The sequence below is a fragment of the Erpetoichthys calabaricus genome, chromosome 15, assembly GCF_900747795.2.
Source record: "Erpetoichthys calabaricus chromosome 15, fErpCal1.3, whole genome shotgun sequence".
Classification (NCBI taxonomy): domain Eukaryota; kingdom Metazoa; phylum Chordata; class Cladistia; order Polypteriformes; family Polypteridae; genus Erpetoichthys; species Erpetoichthys calabaricus.
This window is the reverse complement of record NC_041408.2, coordinates 67,296,232-67,316,584: the sequence shown is the minus strand read 5'-3', so window position 1 is coordinate 67,316,584 and position 20,353 is coordinate 67,296,232. Positions and strand designations below refer to the sequence as shown.

Genomic DNA, 20,353 nt, shown 5'->3' with positions numbered 1-20,353 from the left:
ACCTGGGCTTGGCACACCTAGAGGGTTGAGACATGTATAATGTGGATGCTATTCTCAAACTTCATCTCTGTATTTAATACAGGTATCCCTCAGCACCTCAAGCTTGTGTTGCTGGGCTTGAAATACTGGATATTAGACTTCCTTACAGAAACCTAACCCTAACCCTAACGCCAAACCCTAACCTCAGTCAGTCCAAATTGGAAACAATATATCAAATACCATTTGTCTGAGCATTGGTGTCCCCCAAGGCTGTACCTTGAGTCCACTACTCCTTACAAAAATAACCCATGACTGTTGCACCAGGTACTGCATGAACCATGTTATTAAATTCCCGGACAACAAAACAGTGATAGGCCTCATCAATACTGCTGATGAGATGGCTTACAGAGAAGAGGTCAAACATTTCTTGGGCTGTTGTAAGAACAATAACTTGACCCTGAATGGCGATTAAACAAAGGAGATTACTGTCGACCATCCCACGGCCTTCTCCTCTCTGTCAACAGCTCCACTGTGGGGTCAGTCAGGAGCAGGAAGTTTCTGTGAGTGGAAATAACAAATAATCTCTGCTAGACCAAATGCATTTCTCCCACCCCAATTTAAGACTGGGCAGAAGTGACTGAACTCTACAACAAATCCTGCCAAAACACAGCCACTGTTATTATCAGAGACCACACTCATCCATACAATATGACAGTGTGTCCTTCTGTCTTCTAGCAAGCAGTACTGAAGTATATGGTGCAAAACTGCCAGATTTCATGAAAGTTTCATCTCACAAGCCATTAGACTAGTAAGCAATGATTAGCCTGATAATACAGGGCTAGTCTGTTAACAGAGATATGCTAGCGATTCACTGTTTTTAAATCTCATTATTCTGCTTGTTATTTTTGTTTTATAGTCTTGTACATCATCAGGCTGGGTGATGCAGCTTCATTCTGCTTTGTGCCACAGTGTGTAGTGTCAGATGATGAATAAAGTTAAAGTTAAATTTAAACCTTAAACCTCGATCTGATATAGTCTACAGAAACCTGATAATATCAGATCATCAGACCTTCTGCTCATTCTCTTTTCATCAGGTTAGGTCAATCAAGATCAACACTACCATAATAGTGTCAGAAGCATGTTATTAATTATATTTAGGCATTTCGTTTTTTTAAATATGGCAATGTTTTTTATTAAAATTATTTTGGTGACATCATGTCACCATTTTGTGCAATTCTCTTCATGGATCCTACCTTTTTTATCTGTTGTTACAGTGCTGTGTGGATGTTAGGCATATTATGCATTTAAATGTCTGTGATACCATGGCTGCCATCATAGTAAAGATGTCTGCCTGCACTAGCACATGTGCAAACCTTAAATCTTCATACAGACTTAAAAATATTTAGAGAAAGGCTTCTGGTTGTGACTTATTTTGTTCCTGACTTCACTCTAGTCTTGACCCTTATATTTGGCAGTTGATTTAACACAGTTTGTATCAACCCTAGCTCTATTCTCTAATATCTCTGATGCATCTTCTGCTTTATCTCTAAGAAGAACCTTCTTTTAAATCTCTACCACTGAAAAAGAAATACAATTATTGTATGGAGTTGTAACAAATAATACATACTGTAAAGTGAAACAAAAACAAGAAAAGGAGGGTTGGGGTCCTGTGCGGTGCCCTGTTTAATTTTGGAGCACTTTGTCAAAAAGGTCTTCAGAGGCTCAGAGCTCTGTGGTCCTCAGAAGCTGATCTGCAATTGAATGCTGACTCCCAGTGGAGCTTCAGTTACATAGGGATATGACCAGAAGGGACATGGCTTCTGGAGTGATAGAAGTCACCTCAGTGGGCTTTTCTCCACCTACATTCTAAGGACACAGATGGAACAAACGTTAGTGACGGTATCACAATTAATTTTTTCCCCATATTTATTCAGCATAGACCCATATTGTGATCCCCATGCCCTCATGTCTAACATCACCTGCAACTTATAATCAATGTACTAAGAAGTACTCTATACAAAACCCAATCCAAAGGTTCACCACCCAATATTGAACCACAAATTGTCAAGGTTTTATTTTAACTACAGTTTAAGTCACCACATAAACAGTGGGAAGGCAAAAGAACATTTCTGTGAGTCCTTGAGTAATACACATCTTTTTAGGGGTTACTTTATGGGGTTTCAGACAGAGAGAGGGGTTGGGAGCATGCACCCACCACATGCTGAACCACCTGGATTGGTCACCTGAGGGCACCGGGTGACACCTCAGTACCACACCGCAACAGTGGGATGATTTCTACGATTGCTGGAGTGCCAATCCAGGCCCCAAATTTTCCCTGCAAGTTGGAGGGCCTACATGCTGGACTGCATGCAGATTGACGTCATATTCAGGACAAAGCAATAGCAGGATAAGGGCTTTGCTCAAGGGCCCAATGGAGTTGAGTCACTTCTGTCATTTCACAGGATTCAAACTGGCAGCCTTCCGATTGCCGATGCAGATCCCAAGCCTCAGTGCCACCACTCTACCAAGGGGTTTTAGACTTTGAAGTTAATGCATAATGTACTTTTTTGATATATGCTTCTCTCTTCTTGTTTTTAAAAAGCTGGTTAACAAGCCCTTTTGCACTATTTCCCAATTCTTGCTCATGCAGGTAATTAAGGAACTAGGTTTTGGAACAGGGTTCTATTTTACAATGCACCGTAACGGTTAAAAGGTTAGGAAACAATGTGGCTTTGCTTTGTGAATTAGAGAAGGCATTACTTTCCAACTGAACTCTGTTGAAACGAGAACCTTCATCAGGGCTTGAGGTTAACACAGAAGGAGAGCTAAAGCACACACAAAAAAGCTTGACAGGAGAAGTATAAAAATTACTACAAGACATTATGCAGTGTACATAAGTTATAGTAACGTTAATATGTGTAATGTAGGTATGTAGTAATGACCCACCCCTTGGCCATAAGACAGTCATATCTCCTAATCTCCATATCTCTGTTCTGCTTCCTACCAACTTCCCCTCTTTATTACAACTATGTGTGCAATCAGTTTAAGAAATATAATCAAAAAGTGAACAATTGCTTTGGCAAAACAGTTAAGTAATATCAGAGTGTAAATATTATGTCAAGTACACTGTATTGTTAAATTTATTTGCTTACATGATTGTAAAGGAGGCATGCATGTCACTGAAACTAACAACCTCTTTTACATAACAAAATCTGTTTTGCTCTAACTCCATCTATTAACCTGCTGAATGACTTCTAAATATTCCTTGAAATTAAAGTGTCACTGCCCAGAAATGACAGGTTGCCTCAAGACAATTCCAATTAAGGAATACCAAAAATGTTCCAACCTGTGAAATGAGTAGTAAAACTTTTAATATCTAAAGTATGACAGAGTGCTTCAAATGACATTAACACTTTTGCTTCATTGTTTTATTAAATAAAATGTATAACAGTGACCCAACTATTTGATCATATCATGTGTAACTCATTCCTATCTATTAAAAAGGCCACATTTCCCAATGGGGACAAATTAAGTTCTATCTATCTATTGTGGAAGACAGAGGGCACCACAGAGCCCCAAACCTCAGACTCAACTTGACATGCCCACAGTCATGGGTTCAAATAAATATTTTTATTATCATTAATTCCTTTCTTCACAAAGTCAATCACAACCAGATGGATTTCTCTTCCATCTCTCTTCCTATTTAGATTTCCAGTGCCTGGGCATAGCATGATGGAAATACTTCTGTTTAAACTGAAAGTTCATTACAGCAGGGAGCGTAACTCCCAGCCTCCAGAGATGCTGCCATCTAGCGCTGTGCGTAGGCATATATTTCTGGAGCTGAGCCTCCCTTTATTGTTCCTTAATATTGGTCTACTGATCAGTTAAGGGAATGGAACCAATCTCAGTGGACAACCATCTATCTATCTATCTATCTATCTATCTATCTATCTATCTATCTATCTATCTATCTATCTATCTATCTATCTATCTATCTATCTATCTATCTATCTATCTATCAACATAATATTCTTCCAAACACTTATCAGTAATACATTTCTGGATATGTAATTGTGTCTCACACTGAAGACATAAACATGTCATGGACAAGAGACAATTCAAAAATCAAAAGGTAACAGATGATGCAAAATTATTGCACCCTTACTAAGGGTGGCACAAAATGACCACAAAAGTGACCACCTTATAAAAGTCTAAGTTGGAAATTATGACTGTTTCAAGCTCTGGACATCCTATCTAATGAAATGTTACACTGGCAGTGTAGCCATGCAGGAGGAAATAAATATGGGGTCTTGAGAGATTTTAGTTAATAACCCCATGAAAGAAAAAAGAGATTTAATAGGTATGGAGTGTGGAGGATTTAGAGATTGCTTTGCTTCTACAGTCTACTAAATAATATTTTCTAAGGCCATAAAGTAGATTCAGGAACTATTCAGAACCCTTCACTTTCTGCATAGTTTTTTGTGTTGTAGATTTAATTTTTAAATGGATACATGTGTTATTTTTGGCAACCAATAGACACTCAATAACTCATAATTACAAAGTGAAAAACTGATTTCAAAAAGCTTTGCAAATTTATTAAAAATCCAAAACTCAGAACTTAATTCAGTAGTTTGTAGAAGCCCCTTTGGCAGCAGTTATATCTTTTGAGTCTTTTTGGGTATGTCACTTTAAGCTTCACACACCTAGATTTCAGCACTTTCTCATTCTTCCTGGCAAATCATCACAAGTGCCACTACATTGGATGGGAAGCATCACCTTCAGATTTCTTCACAGATATTCTATTGATTGGGCCACTCAAGGAAGGACTGAGACTTGTCCTGTGGCCACTCCAGCATTGTCTTGTCTGTAAATGCTGAAATGATTGTCGTTCAGGCAGGTTCTTCAGTTTAGCAGAGGACTTCTGAAGCTTTGTTAGAGTGACCACTGGGTTTTTCCTCATCTCCCTGATGAAGGCCCTTCTTGCCTGGTTACTCTGTTGGACTAGACAGCCTATTCTAGAAAGAGTCCTATTGGTTTGAAGCTTCTTCCATTTCACAATTATTGAGGCCAGTGTGCTCCTGCGAACACTCAGAAGAACATAGGAGGAGGAGGATGTTGCAAACATGCGAAGAACATAGAACATAAGAAATCTGACAAATAAGAGGAGACCATTCAGTCCATCAAGCCTATTTGTTTAGTTAATAGCTAAGCTGTTCCAATATCTCATTCAGATTTTTCTTAAAGGTTATCAAGGTTTCTGTTTCAACTACATGTCTCAGTCATTTGTTCCAGAGTCCCACAACCTCTTTGAGTGCTTTCTGGCTCTAAATGCACTTCCCCTTAATTTTCACTGATGTCCTTGAGTATGTGATTCGCCCTTTGAATACATGATTCGCCCTAAGCATTCAAACCTTTATAAAAGGTTTTATAGCCTTGCCCTGATCTGTGCCTCACCACAATTTAATCACAGTGGTCCACAGAGAGTTCCATGGACTTCATGGCTTGGTTGTTGTCCTGTAAAACAGTGTGAATTGTTGGACCTTTATACCCAAGTGTGTGCCTTTCTAAACAATGTTGAATCAATTCAGTTTCCACAGGTGGACTCCAATCAAGTTCTTGACACATTTCAAGGGTGTTGGATGGCAGACATAATGCAGCAATCTCCATCAATGCAACTATACAATCTCTGAGATGGGTCCCATTCCATTCCTGTTCTTGAGGTGCATGGTTGAGATTGTGTTTAGCCAGAAGATCCCCAGTATTCAATACAGGGAATACCGCAAGTTTTCTTTCCATGGAGGTGAAATATTCTGAGCCATACAGAAGGACGGTGAGGATGTTGTTGTTAAATATCCTGATGTTAGTGTGAATACTCAAGTTGCTGGATCTCTAGATTTTCTTCAGCATTGCAAAGACTTCATTTACTCTGCTAATTCTATTATTAATTTCTGGTTCACAATAAACATAAGCCAAGGAACAAATCCTTGATAAAGCATAAGAACATGGATGGCATGGAGCAGTGGCCCGAGCCCCATACTCCTGAAGCATGAATCACAAGATACTAGGGAGTAATCTTTTCTAAGTCCACAAAGCACAACAGGATCGACACATTCAAATGACTCTTCAAGAGCCCTCAAATATCTGTGCAATGGTAAAGAGGGTCCACTGCGCCACAGCCAAGTAGGAATCTACATTGCTCTTAGTGCAAAGGTTTTCTCAGGGAGGTTTAGGGGTATCATCCTTCACTAACTGGAACTCACTCTCGTCTACCTTATGAAAAATTGGGGCCACCAAAACAGTCTGGCAGTCCCAGGGTTCTATCCTCATGTCTACACTGGCTTTACTGGATGCAAAGCAAGAGGATTTCCCTGTAAGAGCACCAGAATCATCACTTCAGATTATTGAAAAATACACATTTTATTCATATACTTATTTTAGGTATAAATCATAAATGGTACGTACTTATGGGGAGGTACAATTCTGCTAGCTGTTCAAAGCTGCTTTAACTTTGGTTGTAGAATGCAAAAGTTCTTCCATCCTGCTTCCTTAAACATGGCATGAAACCTACCAATGTGAAAATACATTCAGACAATGTTGAGTGTTGGATCTGAAATTAGGCATCTGGAGCCAAAAGGCAGAAGTTTTATTCACCATATTTGATTCTTCTTTATTCCTACTGATTCTGTATCCTGTAATCTTTCCAAACCTGTCCATGTTTATGTCTATTTTTTCAGTTGACACTTATTGTTTCTTATATGTCATTCAAAAATACATTGTGCAAGCAAAGATATGCAAAAGCAGGTACAAAATACTATTTGCTTGATTAGCCTAAGTGATCTCTGTTACAGCATTCCTCTTATAACCAATAGGAAACGTTTCAGGGAGGCTGGACCTTGACAGTTGAAGGCTAAACTTTAGTGTGTTAACTTATTAGCAAAAGCAGAGAACGGACTGTTCTCTTAAATATTACAACAAATAAATTAAATTACAAGTTCCAGATATTTCTATCTGAAGATCAGGTAAGGTGTTTATGTTTTAGTTTATTCTCTCACACTATAAGTGAAGCTTATTTTGTTCATATCAAATATATGTATAAGTTTTATTTTTATTTAGCTATGCTTTACTTGTGGGTTATTCTATTGATTTGGTGATTGCTTTGTTTTGCTATTATATAATGTTTTAACGCTACTCTAAATTTTCAGTATAATTTTCATTTTATGTAGGCACATTTGGATATAAAGCTATACAATTTTAAAAGAGTGCAAACAAAAGTGTATTTCTCACACATGTTTAAATTTGGATAAAAACTGATTTTGTTTTGTACTAAGCTCCAGAATGTGGTATTGTTTTTCTGTGTTAAAAAAAAAACATTTCTCCCTTTATTACAAATAATTCAAAACAAAACACAACTGCCTTTAAATGACTTTACCAGGCTAGTACTTTCAGACAGCTTGAGGCATTTCGGGTGGAGTAATAAAGATAGCATGTTTTAATTGTTTGAATACACTTGCAGTAAATGGTTACATTCTGTCCAGAGCGTGCAAACATTCTAAGCACTATTACTTCAAGCATGCATGTTTCTGTCCTCCATCTTTCAATTTCATATTTCATATTTTTTTTGTTAAAACCGACAAACTGACAAATTGTTTTTGGTAGTTGAATACATACTAAACAGCTCACTAGCTGTACTTCACTTTACACTTTGCCCTTGTTTATGACAACATATGTTTGGTGCCGTTTCCAAGATAAATGATAAATGTTCTCTTTGACCTTGATCTAACATTTTGAAACAATACTTTTTCATTTTTATCATAGTGACTTGTAATGCTTAGTGCAAGTGTAGCTTGATCTCTGAGGAATAAAATAATTTGCATTAATAAAATGGTCTATCCAGTATAACCAGTATCTCTGATTTAGAGTGTTCTTACCCTGCTTGCATGCTGGTAGAAGGTGCAGATACAGGGCTTTTTCATCTACCAGTTACAAGCTTCTTTGCTGAAAATAATCAGTCAGTATTTATTATTCCCTTCATGGTAAGCACAATTACCAATTTGAACCTAATGAATATGAATATAGATTTAATATGCAATTCGTTGATTGCTTTGGAGCACTTTTGCATTTGTAATAAATCACTGTCTTAGCAAGAGCCTCATGTGAGAGACAAGAACATGGGCTGGTGGTAGGCATAGAGGTAACATGTCAGATAGATGCCTCTCATAGACCCTAGTGTACCTGCTCCAGGAGTTACTGTAATGCCAGACTCCTGAAACTGTATAGTAAACCTGATGCATTATGAACACTGTCAGGTAGAAGCTAAGCTGGTTCATTGTATTCTTCTTCTACAAGGGAACATGGCACCTGGAGTTCTTGTGATAGGCAGAGGTGCCCAGCAGGGATGATCGGCGAAATTGGCCACAGCGTTTTTTTTGCGGCCAACTAGATGGTTTTGTCTGTGATCTTGTTCACCAGATTTTTCTTTGAAAACTTGCTGTGTGGTCAGCTTAGAGTAACTTTTTTCTCCCAGTGCCTCATGATGCTTTGTGTGATCAGTGTCACATCACAGAGCTGCAGCAGCCATGTTGGATTGGGATGTCACTACCTGATCTGTGCTACCTGCCTGATTTGCATCACACATGGGCAGACATTTCACACATGTGTACTGTAAGTACCTCAAATTGTATGGCACTGCCCAATCTGCTTTGTGCATGAGTGAATAGTTTACAATATGTATGCATGATGTCACTATCCAATAGATACTCTAACTGGATTTATATCCCACATTTGTTTAAAAAAACTTGCATTATTTTAATTTGAGGGGTACATCCATTAATCATAATTAGAATATTAGGAAAAATACAATTAGTATGTAGCACAGCTCGGGCAGTGAAAGCGTCTGCATCACCCAAGTATATACACTGTAATGCAGATCCCTTTAATCACAGGCTGTGTGGGTATAAGTATGTCAAAGTGATAGGAGCTCAGGAGAGGAAGAGAGAGATTAAGGACTTGGAGTATTTTATCTGAGGGAGGCATAGTGATGTACTGGTTGGCACCATTGCCTCATTGCTCAGGTCATATTGTTGACCACAAAAATTGATTCAGCATAGTTGGTAGACACTTCCCTAGCCCTTATTAACATTTAAAAAGCATTGCACATTATAAATCACTCAAGAATGGTTTAGTTTACCCTTCCCCATTTACTAATTTCACAGGAATTCCTGAACATTTTGGCATTTTCGCCGAACTCAAGGTGAAGTAAATTCAGTGAGATTTGCTTATTACTAGTGGCCAGCAGTAACATTCCTAACCAGTCCCACTGATTGACGTTTGTCTTCAGGAGGTAGAGACCCTCACTGATCTGATTTCATTGGGTATCTGATGTTCTTGAAACTACATCAGTTTTGTCTTTCCAGGATGTTAATTTACATTCAACCAATATTACTTTAGAATTGTAATAATGATAGATTTTTTTTCTTCTAGGTTCAGGGAATTTTTCCCACATTTTATGAATGACAAATCATGGGGGGTTTTTTATTCTTCCAATTGGTCATTTTCTGTGTTTTTTCATTCAAGTTGAGTGTTTTGAGGTGAGAGGCTAATTTTAATATTTATTGGTTGAAGGTAAAGACCAACCCTAGAATCACACAAAAGAACAAAAGAAACCTGAGGAAATCAAATCCACCAAAGGACCATTCGTTCACAGTGTTGAAGAAGAGTAGAGAACATCCCTAGTGGACTATCCTTACTTCCTAACCAAATTCCAAAACAAAGTATCCAACAGACTGCAAAATATATAAAATTAATGAATTCATTTCAAATGGAAAAATCAAGAAGGGAAAAGCATGCAGCCAAAAACAATACATGACTGTCTGCCCTACTGTCAAGTCATGAGAGCCTGCTTACCTCCAACAACAAACAACATTCTCATTGTCCCTATTTCACTCGTTCTCAATTCTTCTTTTGCTTTCTTAGTTTTTATATGTTTCCCCTAACCAGAAGTGAAAATTTACATCTCATACCATGGTGACTTTGCTTACCTACAATTCCTGTATAAAGCAGGTCATCCGGAGATAACTGTTATAATTTTTCCACTATTGAACTGTTTAGCAGGAGTTTCACATATGTTTTTCATTTTTTCATTGTTTCATTTTGATTTAAAATTAATATTTTTAAAATTACAAGGCATTTGTGCCACAAGTTTATATTCTATCTATTTCACAGCTTTGCTGCCATTTTATGCATTCCTGGATCGACTACTGCTCAGCTATATCGTGACGGAGCAGTCATGTGATTTCAACGTGCATTATGATCTCATTGTCAAACACTTATATATCGTGATGACATGGAACCGCTGTCATCAAAGTTTGTTCTTAAACCTTGAGATTCCTCCAAGTCTTATCTTTCAATCTTTTGTGAATATCTTTTTCACTACAGCTTCTAATTAATGTTTTGGCTCTGTCTTCCTGGTTGCCTTGTTTCTCTGGTTTTGACTTTGGCAAAACTTTAGACATTGCATTGCTTCCATCTTCTGGTCTCCCTTCAAACCTAACTGTGGCTGTTCTTGTGTGCTCTTTCAGTCAGCACCCCTTTTCCCACCATAGCTACTGGGATAAAACACCTTTCTCTAGCCTGCTTTTTCTTAGTTTCTCAAAGGGCTCTCTTTCAAGTGAATGTTAATCATTCACTTGTAAGAAAGCTTTCTTTCAGATTTAGTGCCTGGGCATGACACTTCAATATGCTTTTATTTTAAAGTCGGAAGAGCAAAGGTAAAGACTATCAAGTAAAATGAAACTGTGACCTAAAATTCAAGATAGAGGAAAAGGTCAATAATAGATAAAGAATGACAATTGTGACAGCAGGTTAACAGATACTGTATATGGCACTATGGCACTTGCATTAGATATACAATACCTTCAGAAAGTGTTCAGATCCTATCAGGTTTTTCACCTTTTGTTATGTTACAGCCTTTTGCCCTCATCAAGCAACATTTAATACCCCAAAATAACAAAGTGAAAACAAGATTGTATACTGTAAGAGCCATTTTCATAGTTATTTAAGGTTCATAAATATTTTACTAGATGACAATGCATAATCTATGGGAGGTTCCTATAACCCCCATAAGTAGAATTGAATTGGTATATTCTTGCCATTTCTAACAGCTTTGAGAAAACATTATTCTTCAGTTAGTGACCAGCCTTGCCATGTGCAAGGTGTAGAAGGCATAAGGTTTTAAACTGTGCCTGCGGGCCTACGGGCCTTTTGAGTGTGTGAAATAACTCTAAGAAAACAGTGCTTATTTAAATACTGTACCATACGCTTAAGGCGTACAGAAGAAGAAATTAAGAACCTTTAAGTATAGAAGAAGTTAAGAATCTTTAAGTATAGAAAGAAGAAATAAAGAACTTTTTAGTACAGAAGTAACTAAAGTTTTTCAAGAAAAACTAAGTTTAGAGAAGATACATTTTTCCTTTTTTTGCCTTTTATTCTACGTGTGTAACTACTTTTTTCTTTATTCTTGTTTGGATTATTTGCTTTTAACTTTCACTAAATAATTTTAAAATGAACTTTTGGATTGAGAGATTTCTTTCGACATGGGTTTTACCCGTGCTTGATCTCGCCTTATGCTTCAGAGGTTACATATACTTTTGTGCAAATTTATTAAAAATACAAAATTGAAATATCACACTGATGCAAGTATGCAGACCCTTTACTCAGTATTTTGTTGAAGCTCCTTTGGCAGTGATAACAGCCTGGAGTCTTCTTGAGTATGACACAACAGGCTTCACAAACCATAACTTGGGTTTTTTCAGTCATTCTTCTCTGCAGATCCTCTCATGCTCTGTCAGATTGGATGGAGACCATTGGTGGGCAGCTATTCTCGTATCTCTCCAGAAATGTTCAGTTGGGTTCAAGTCTGTGCTCTGGCCAGGCCACTCAAGAACATTTAACGAGATGACCCTAAGCCACTCCTGTAATGTCTTTGCTTTGTGCTTAGGGTTATTGTCTTTTTGGAAGGTAAACCTTTGGCCTAGTCTGAGGTCCAGAGTGCCCTGGAGCAAGTCTTCATTAAGGATATCTCAGTACTTTACTCCATTCATTTTTCCCTCAATTCTAACAAGTCTTCCAGTCCCTGCCGTTGGAAAACAACCCCACAGCATGACACCACCACCAAGATGCTTCACTGTTGGAATGCTTAGAATTGAGGTCAAACAGTTCAATCCTGGTTACATCAGACCAGAGAATCTTGCTTCTCATAGTCTGAGAGCCCATTTAGGTGTCTTTTTGCAAACTCCAAGTGAACTTTCATGTATCGTAGTGGAGTGTTGCAGTGCTGGTTGTCCTTCTCCCATCTCCACACAGGTTCTCTAACTCTTATCCAGAGTGACAACTGGGTTCTTGGTCACCTCTCTTCCCCAGAACGGTTCCTTGACACAGTCCTGTCACTTAAAGCTCTACAGGAAATTCTTTCAATGTCATGGCTTGTTTTTTGCTGTGATACACAATGTCAAGCTGTGGGACCTTCTATAGACAGATGTGTCTTTTCTAATCGTGTCCAATCCAGAACTGACCACAGGTAGACTCAAACTTCACCACAATGATCAGTAGAATCGTGTAATAGAAAAAGTCTGAATACTTGTTTCAATGTGAAATTTAATTTTTTAAATTTTAATACATTTGAAACAATTCCTAAAATCCTGTTTTTGCTTTGTCTTTCTGAAGTATTGAGTGTTGCTTGATGTGGGGTGTAGCAGTAGGTGTCACTAGAGCTCCCTTTAACCCTCAGATACCACTCCAAACACCAGGTAAAACTCCAATTATTATTTATTTTATAATAATGTGCACTAAGCACCCTCCACTCCACACTACACATGCAATACTATAATCACTCCAATAATCAATAATCAATCACCAATCCTCCTCTCCCAGACGCATTGCCACCCTTCCTCCCAGCTCAGCTCAGCGTCTGGGCTTTCCCACAGTCCTTTTATATTCCCTGACCCGGAAGTGTTTCCCATTCTACAGTCCATGTGATTTCTTATCACTTCCGGGTCAGATAAAAAGTCCTTCTCTTCAACCCGGAAGCACGTCGTTCCCTCCGGTCATATGTTCGTGACGCACTTCCGGGTTATAGGGCACATATAAGTTCTTGGGCCTCCCTGCAGCGTACCCTGGTGGGCCCCACAGTGTCCAGCAGGGTTAGGAATAAAAACTCCATTGTCCATGATTCCCTGCTGGTCTTTAGGGCACTCCCATGCTACAGGGAGGGCTCCATCTAACGGCCTGGGGGTGCTGGCCGGGATGCACAGCCAGCCATCTCCCACAGGGGAAAAAATGAAAATGAATTGTAAACAATTTAGCATAAGGCTGAAACATAATAAGATATGAAAAAAGTAAAGGGGGGTCTCAAAGCTTTCTGAAAGCTCTGTAAAAGCTATATTTCTTTTTTTTTTATTGTATTTTACTGTAATATCTGTCCAGATCATCACTGAGAACCAGTCATACACTAGGAATAATGCATTATAAAAATTGTTTAGACTGAAGAAAATGTTGAGTGAAATATGGCCTCACTTAATAAACTGAGTATAAACAGAGAAGGGCATAACCTGAAAAAAGTATTTTTGTATTTTTTTTTCTTTTGGTCAAATAAAATGTGACTTGGTTTTAAATGTGGCAATTTATCCTTCCTGGCAATTTATCTAAGTTTTCCGAAACTTGTGTATGGCTGTCCCCGCACTGTTCAAATATTGTGGGGGAGTAAAATTAAAAAGACATTTGCCAGTTTTCACAGCACTTAAAAAATCCTGTGGGCTTGTTTGAAGATATGAAAAGAGTGTAGAATATGCTGTATGCTATTTAGTTTTGTAAAGAATACACAAAGCAGACTATTTTGTTAACAAGCAGGTGCTAACTTTCCATTTACTTTGCAGTTATTTGTATTCACATGTGCTAACTGGTATTTTGATTTAGTGAATGCATATACATGAATGGTTAGATTTTTCAAATATAACCCCTCTCCTTCTAGTAGATATAGAAAATACTTTTATATTACTGTTGTAATACAATTAATATGTACATTATTACTATTGTTGGGATAATCAACAATGACCAGTTATTTCCATCCATTCATTTACCTAATATTACCTAATAACTTACTTTAGTGAAGTGAGGAGTCCCTAACACTTTTCCTGAACAGATTTGTTTTGAGTTAGAAATACCAAGAAATGGCCGGGTGGGCAGCTAGCTTTTCATTTTTACAAGAACGGAGGGTACAAAAGTGTTTCATTTTTCTCTAAAAGAAAAGTTTTTTGTTTTTTTCTAAACTGAGAATGTATGCCTACAAGCATTTAAAGAATATAAGCTAAAGTTGCAGAGGATTAGGCTACCGTATGTTTGATGAGTAAGAGGCAACAATCGGCAAAAGTGTACTCATTTTGGAAAAATTTAAAGTTGGCAGATTGTTTCATGGACAAGTTTTGACTTATACCTGCATCATTGGTACAGGGTGGGTGATAAGAAATAATCTTCAATTTCATTTCAGTAGCCAAACTTTGGGGGGGGCACAGTAGTGAAGTGCGTATCATGATTTGATATGGAAAGAAAATGATGGGTCATGTGGAAAAGTAAACACAAAGACAACTACATAAAGGGTATGCAACAAATGGAGTTAACCAGTGAGCCAAAAGCAAACTTGAACTACTGGTTAGTTCCATAAGACCACCACTGACTCATCTCACCCAGCAGTTTCTTTCCCAGAGCCACAGCCCTCACAGACATTTAGCCTGTCTTACAACACTCATTAATGCATTCTTTTATATGCTCTGTGAAAGTGTGAGTGTATGAGTGTCGTAGCAGAGCGAAGGATGACTCTAGGAGAGACAAAAATTGTGGTGCCAACCAGGCAAAACTCCATTTAATATGTTGCCACAGAAAGAAAAATAACTCTTCAACAGAAAGGAGCACTACTGTAGATGGCACAATAAGGATTGGTAAGTTGTCATTGTGTGAAAAGCTTTGAGGTGTCTGTGTGACCTTCCTCATGGCTCATCAGGTCTGAACCGAGACGCCATTTCTTAGGAAATGACACTCCTTTATACCGTCCTGACCAGATGGGGCATGGCTTCTTTGGCTCCATTGCCCTCAAAGGGTGATTTCTCGAGGCTATGAGGGAAAAAGGAGACAACAGTGTTAGCGATAGCACCCCCGTCTTGTCCTGTGGGGGTACCACATACCTTAGGTGAGTACGGAAGGAGATACTCTGATATGTGACAGTGTGTATGCACAGTATATGTATAGTACCTAGTTGTGCGTGCATGTGCATACACACTATACAAACACACGCTTTCATTTGATCGTCTCCTTTATTACTGCACTATTCTGCAAAATGTTTACAATGTCTGTTGTTTATCTTATATTATTTAAGTTATTTGAATGTGATGTTATGTGTTATATACTACATAAGCAGCTCCAAAGCTACCAAGTTAAATTCCTGTACATTAAGCACTGGCAAATAAAAGTGATTCTGATTCTTATTCTAATTAAGTAGCATTCTCGATGTCCCATTTATTTAGTCTGAACTGAGAACATCTGAACATCCAAAACCCACCTCATTAAAGTCCTAGATCACTATAGCAGCCATCCCCTAAGGAATGAACTCACTACCACCTCTAACAGACTGTGCTTCAGGCCATTAACTGAGTATGACATCTCCTTAAAATGGCAGTGTGCAGAATGTGCTAAAGAATCAGTCACATTGTTATTATTTTGCAGTCGTATCCCGCTTCTGGCTGCATGTAACTTTACACAAAACAATTGGCATAGACAAAAACAGCTGCTGAGTTCTAATGTCCAATCTGTGTTTAAGTGTATCTGAGAAATTTACCTTTTGTAAATGGTTAAACTGAGTAGGACAGTTGCCACACTTGAAACATGGAGAGCAACCCTTTCTCATAAGGATTACAGTTACCGTATATACGCGTGGATAAGTTCTCCCGTGGATAAGTCAGGACTTGATTTTAAAGTATAATTTCTGGTATTTTATAATGTTGGTCGTATAAGTCGATTGCGGAAAACTCACACTATTGGTACAAGGGATTATGATATGCTAACGCCCACCTGAGAGAGTAACCACGGAGCAGACTGCCTTTTTTTAATGTGGGTGCGGAAATGTGCTCTATCAGCGTGTACTCCTAACCTCCCTCTCTCTCTCTCTATTGTGCCTACGTGACCACGCGGTAATACCCAAACGTGTGCACTGTTCTGTGTTTTTTTATATCTCACACCCTCATACACCTTTATTGTAAGAGCATCCCTTATCTACGATGGAGCGTTCGATCAGAAGAAAATATGAAGCTGGTTTCAAATTAAAAGTTGTTGAAGTAGCGAAAGAAATTGGTAACTGCGCTGCTGCAACAAAATATGATGTGTCTGAGAAACTGACGTGAGATTGGAGGAGGCAAGAAGATGTAAAAAAAAAAATGTAAGTGTTGCATTTTTGAACAGGCGTACAAGTCGGGGTCTGATTTTATGATCGATTTTTCAGGTTTCAAGACCCGACATATGTGAGTTTATACAGTAGTTGGTTTTCAATTGATAATCTCAAATTTTGCAATTAAATTAAAATGCAAATACAGAATTGAAAAAAAATATATAATGAATTGTCAAAGAGAACATGCAAGTTTTCAAGACTGCATTATTTAAATATATTTAAAAATTTTAAATAAGTGGCTAGGCATACCATGATGTACGAGGGAGGACCCAAAAATAACCGGAAATATTTTTAAAACGTATTTAATTTAATTTTCTGTACAAACTACACTTAGTCTCCTTCAAAGTACTCTCCATTGGCGGAAATACACTTATCTAACCGTTTGTTCCATTGTTCAAAACATTTTTTATATTCGTCTGAAGTAATGCCCATTAATGCTCTGGTCGTTTCTTGTTTTACCTCTTTGACATCAGCAAACGCCTTCCTTTCAAGTCTTTTTTCATCCGAGAGAACAAAAAGAAATCACACGGAGCTAAATCCGGTGAGTAGGGTGGGTGGTTCAGGGTTGTCATACCGTTTCAATAACAATAGTTTCTGCAACACTTTTTTCAAGAAGAAAACAAAATTTCTCTGCCGCGCGTTGCTCATGATAATCGACCATCGTAAAAAAACGATGCTTGCACAAAACTACTTTTACAAAAAAATTCAGTGAACACAAGCACAACCTTCCAGACTGATGGCACTTGGCAGACTGACTTGTAAGGAGTGTAACTAGATCTCCCTAGCAGCCCAACCACGTATTACAAGTACCAACCTAACAACAACAAAATTCCGGTTATTTTTGGGTCCCCCCTCGTAAGTAGAAGTTTTTTAACCATCAATAAAGAGTCCCAGTTAAAGAAAAGTGCCCTCTTGCAGGCAAGTCTTATGATCTCAGCCTTAGAATGTGATGCTAATTGGCACCTTTAAATTTGCTCATTATGAGTGAGAACAGTAAATGTGTGTGTGTGTCCCTTTACATGCCACCCAGGGCTAGTTCCTGCACTGTGCCCATTGCTACAAGGCAACACCTGCAATTGAAAAATGTGCTCCAAAAATGAATGGCTGTGTCTACTTAGCAGTGTAAAATTTTGCATAAATAAAGCAACAAGATATATTGTCATCGACTGGGGGAAGGATAGAGCTCACAAAAGAAATTTTGGGGCACCACGTATTATTCCATAGCAGCAGAGTGGATGCTCATGAAATTTTCCATGTATATTACAGTTAATCCAATTTACCATACAGAATTTATGGAGTTTCAGAAGTTTAATCATTAATAGGCGTTCCATAGAGGGAGCAACACAAAAATTGGTAGTTTTAATAACCTGCTTTTCACAGAAACCTGGTTTCTAAAATGCTATGTAAATCTTTATTCTGGGTATAAAAATTGGGATGTTGGTCTCTGAGAAAACCAAGTTGATCCACGCAGATTTCTCTGTGAGTAACCCGGTTATTTGGCTGTGCAAGCCCTTAACTGGGTGCTGCATGTAATCCAGTAACAGAAACCTATAAAAAAAGTGTCAGTTTAGTTTTTAATCCAGCTACTTGCTACAGACAGGCTGAAACAGTGTGATCAGGTAACGCAGTGGCCAGTGTTCATACTGAGAATCATCAGTGGCTCAGGTCAAGGATGTAAAAACGAGATGGGTATTATTTATTTAAAAGCATATGAAGGACTAAACATATTTATAAAACACAAGAAAATTATCACAGCCTTCATGCTTGTTTTCTGATTCACGACAGCCAATGATGACGTTTAACTCTTTTTTTGTACAGTTTAATGATGTGGGGGCATTTTCCCAAAGGAGGACTCCAGGAGTGCACTTGTGCATGTAAATGGTGATTTTAAGAAACCAGGATTCTGTTTTAACTGAGTTATACTCACCTTATCCTGGTTTTCTATGTGGATGTAAACACACTCACTGATTCAATTATTCAACTAGCCATCCAGTTTATTAATGTGGGATTAAACATCTCTTCATGAAACCACAGTAAACCAGGAGATGCAAAGAAGTAAAGTTTATGGTTCCAAACCAGCAAGAAGTTACCACAATTATGGAATCTAATTATACACAAAAAGTAGGTATTGTCAACTCATGAAAGCACAGAAATTGATAGAGAGGTAATGTAGATGATGGACAGGACACTTGCACTTCAGCCAGCAGTGACAAAAATGTCAACATTAAAACATATGTACAGTAAAAACTATATTTGCCTTCTTACATAACTCATTATACTAATATATATGTACTTTAGCTAGTGTATATTAAGGACAGAGCACAGCAAAAAATAACCACGGCATCTTGTTTGTACTGCTTTTGGAAAGGTGAATGAAACTTTGCATGTTTCCACTTTATTGCAACACAGGTGATATCAACAGTAAAACCTGTATTTCAAGGCAGAAAGGATGACCACCTACTTACTCTGCTGAAATGATCTGCAATGTAGTATCTTGAGCCAACTTAGTATATATTGTAGGATTCAGTATTTAAAGAAATGCTACTCAGGTCCCTTTCTACCTACAGTATGGAAATATGCCTTCATAATCTGTCAGTGCTCTCTTATCATTAGCCAAGTCACAGGCTTTTTATTCTTTTTGGTAATTCCCTTTGTGTTTTTGAGAAGGGTTGCTGTTATTGTTTGTTATAATCGTTAAATATTTCTGAGTTTCTTTACAAACTAAATTTTCCCATCTATCTATCTATCTATCTATCTATCTATCTATCTATCTATCTATCTATCTATCTATCTATCTATCTATCTATCTATCTATCTAAAGTTGCTTTTCTTCTGGAAAAATGTGGTAATATATTTTAGCATTTTACAACAGACACAAAAGGAGTGTAGTACGTTAAGGAAACAATTAAATACTGTATACAGAAGGGAACAACAAATGTTCTCAAATAATATTCTAATGAGGTTGTCACCTTCCAGCAACTGCAGAAAATCCAAATTAGATACTAAATGAGAATTTTAAAAAATGTAATTTCTGTCCCTCCCTTATAAATGTATTTTTTCTATACACATCACTAAAAATGAATGCGGAAGGATGTTCTCATCCTGCCATCTTGGAGGTGCAAAGCTCAGATAATGTGAACAATGCAACTAGCTAAGAAAAACACATGAAACACTGGAAAAGGCGGAGGACATTGCTGCTTTGCCAGTCACATCGGGTTATTTGCATGGCCAAAGAAGTCACTGCAGTATGTGCGCAATAAACTTCTCAGGAGAGTCAGCTCTGCTATTCAGGACATGCCAGGCAGACTCCTAAAGAAGATTTTGTAGCGCTGACACAAATTGTTGCTAAGAGAAGGCAGCTCATTAATTAAAAATGGAAGGAGCGAGCATTTTATTTTGATCATTTTTTCACAGGTATTTTACTAGTATAACAAAAAGCAGAAATTCTGGTGAATCAGTAAAGAAAGTAAAATAGCCAGAATAATGTTGTGAATTCCATTACTTAATGGAAGCAATTATTAATGAAAAGGGGCAGAATGTAGAGGTGCCTTAGGAAACAGGCATCATGGGTTTTGATGCAGGAGGATATGTTTCACAAGTCTGTTATAATTTTATGAAGAAGTAACAAACAAATTTGATCAGATGGTTACATACTGTATGATATCATGTATCCCAATTTTCATAATACTTAGGACAAATTACTAGATAAGAGGCCGATTAGTGATCAGTTTAAAAGAGGTGGAAATTCTTGGTATAGTGTGCAGATGGGTGAAAAATTGGCTTAAACACAAGAAGTTGGCAGACATACAGACAGATATGATAATGACAACGGGTGTTCTTTCACTTTAAAAGGAACTCTTGGACAAGAAACTTGCAGAATATTAGATA

At 37.7% G+C, this 20,353-nt stretch overlaps 1 protein-coding gene across 1 annotated transcript in view; it reads left to right on the top strand.

Annotated features, from left to right (window-relative positions):
- The first annotated feature begins 6,854 nt into the window (after window positions 1-6,854).
- LOC114665742 (regulator of microtubule dynamics protein 2) overlaps window positions 6,855-20,353 on the top strand; it is a 212,195-nt gene continuing 198,696 nt past the window's right edge. The window contains exon 1 of the mRNA XM_051919315.1: window positions 6,855-6,998. The gene's annotated coding sequence lies outside the window, so the exon portion shown is untranslated. The remainder of the gene's footprint in view (window positions 6,999-20,353) is intronic.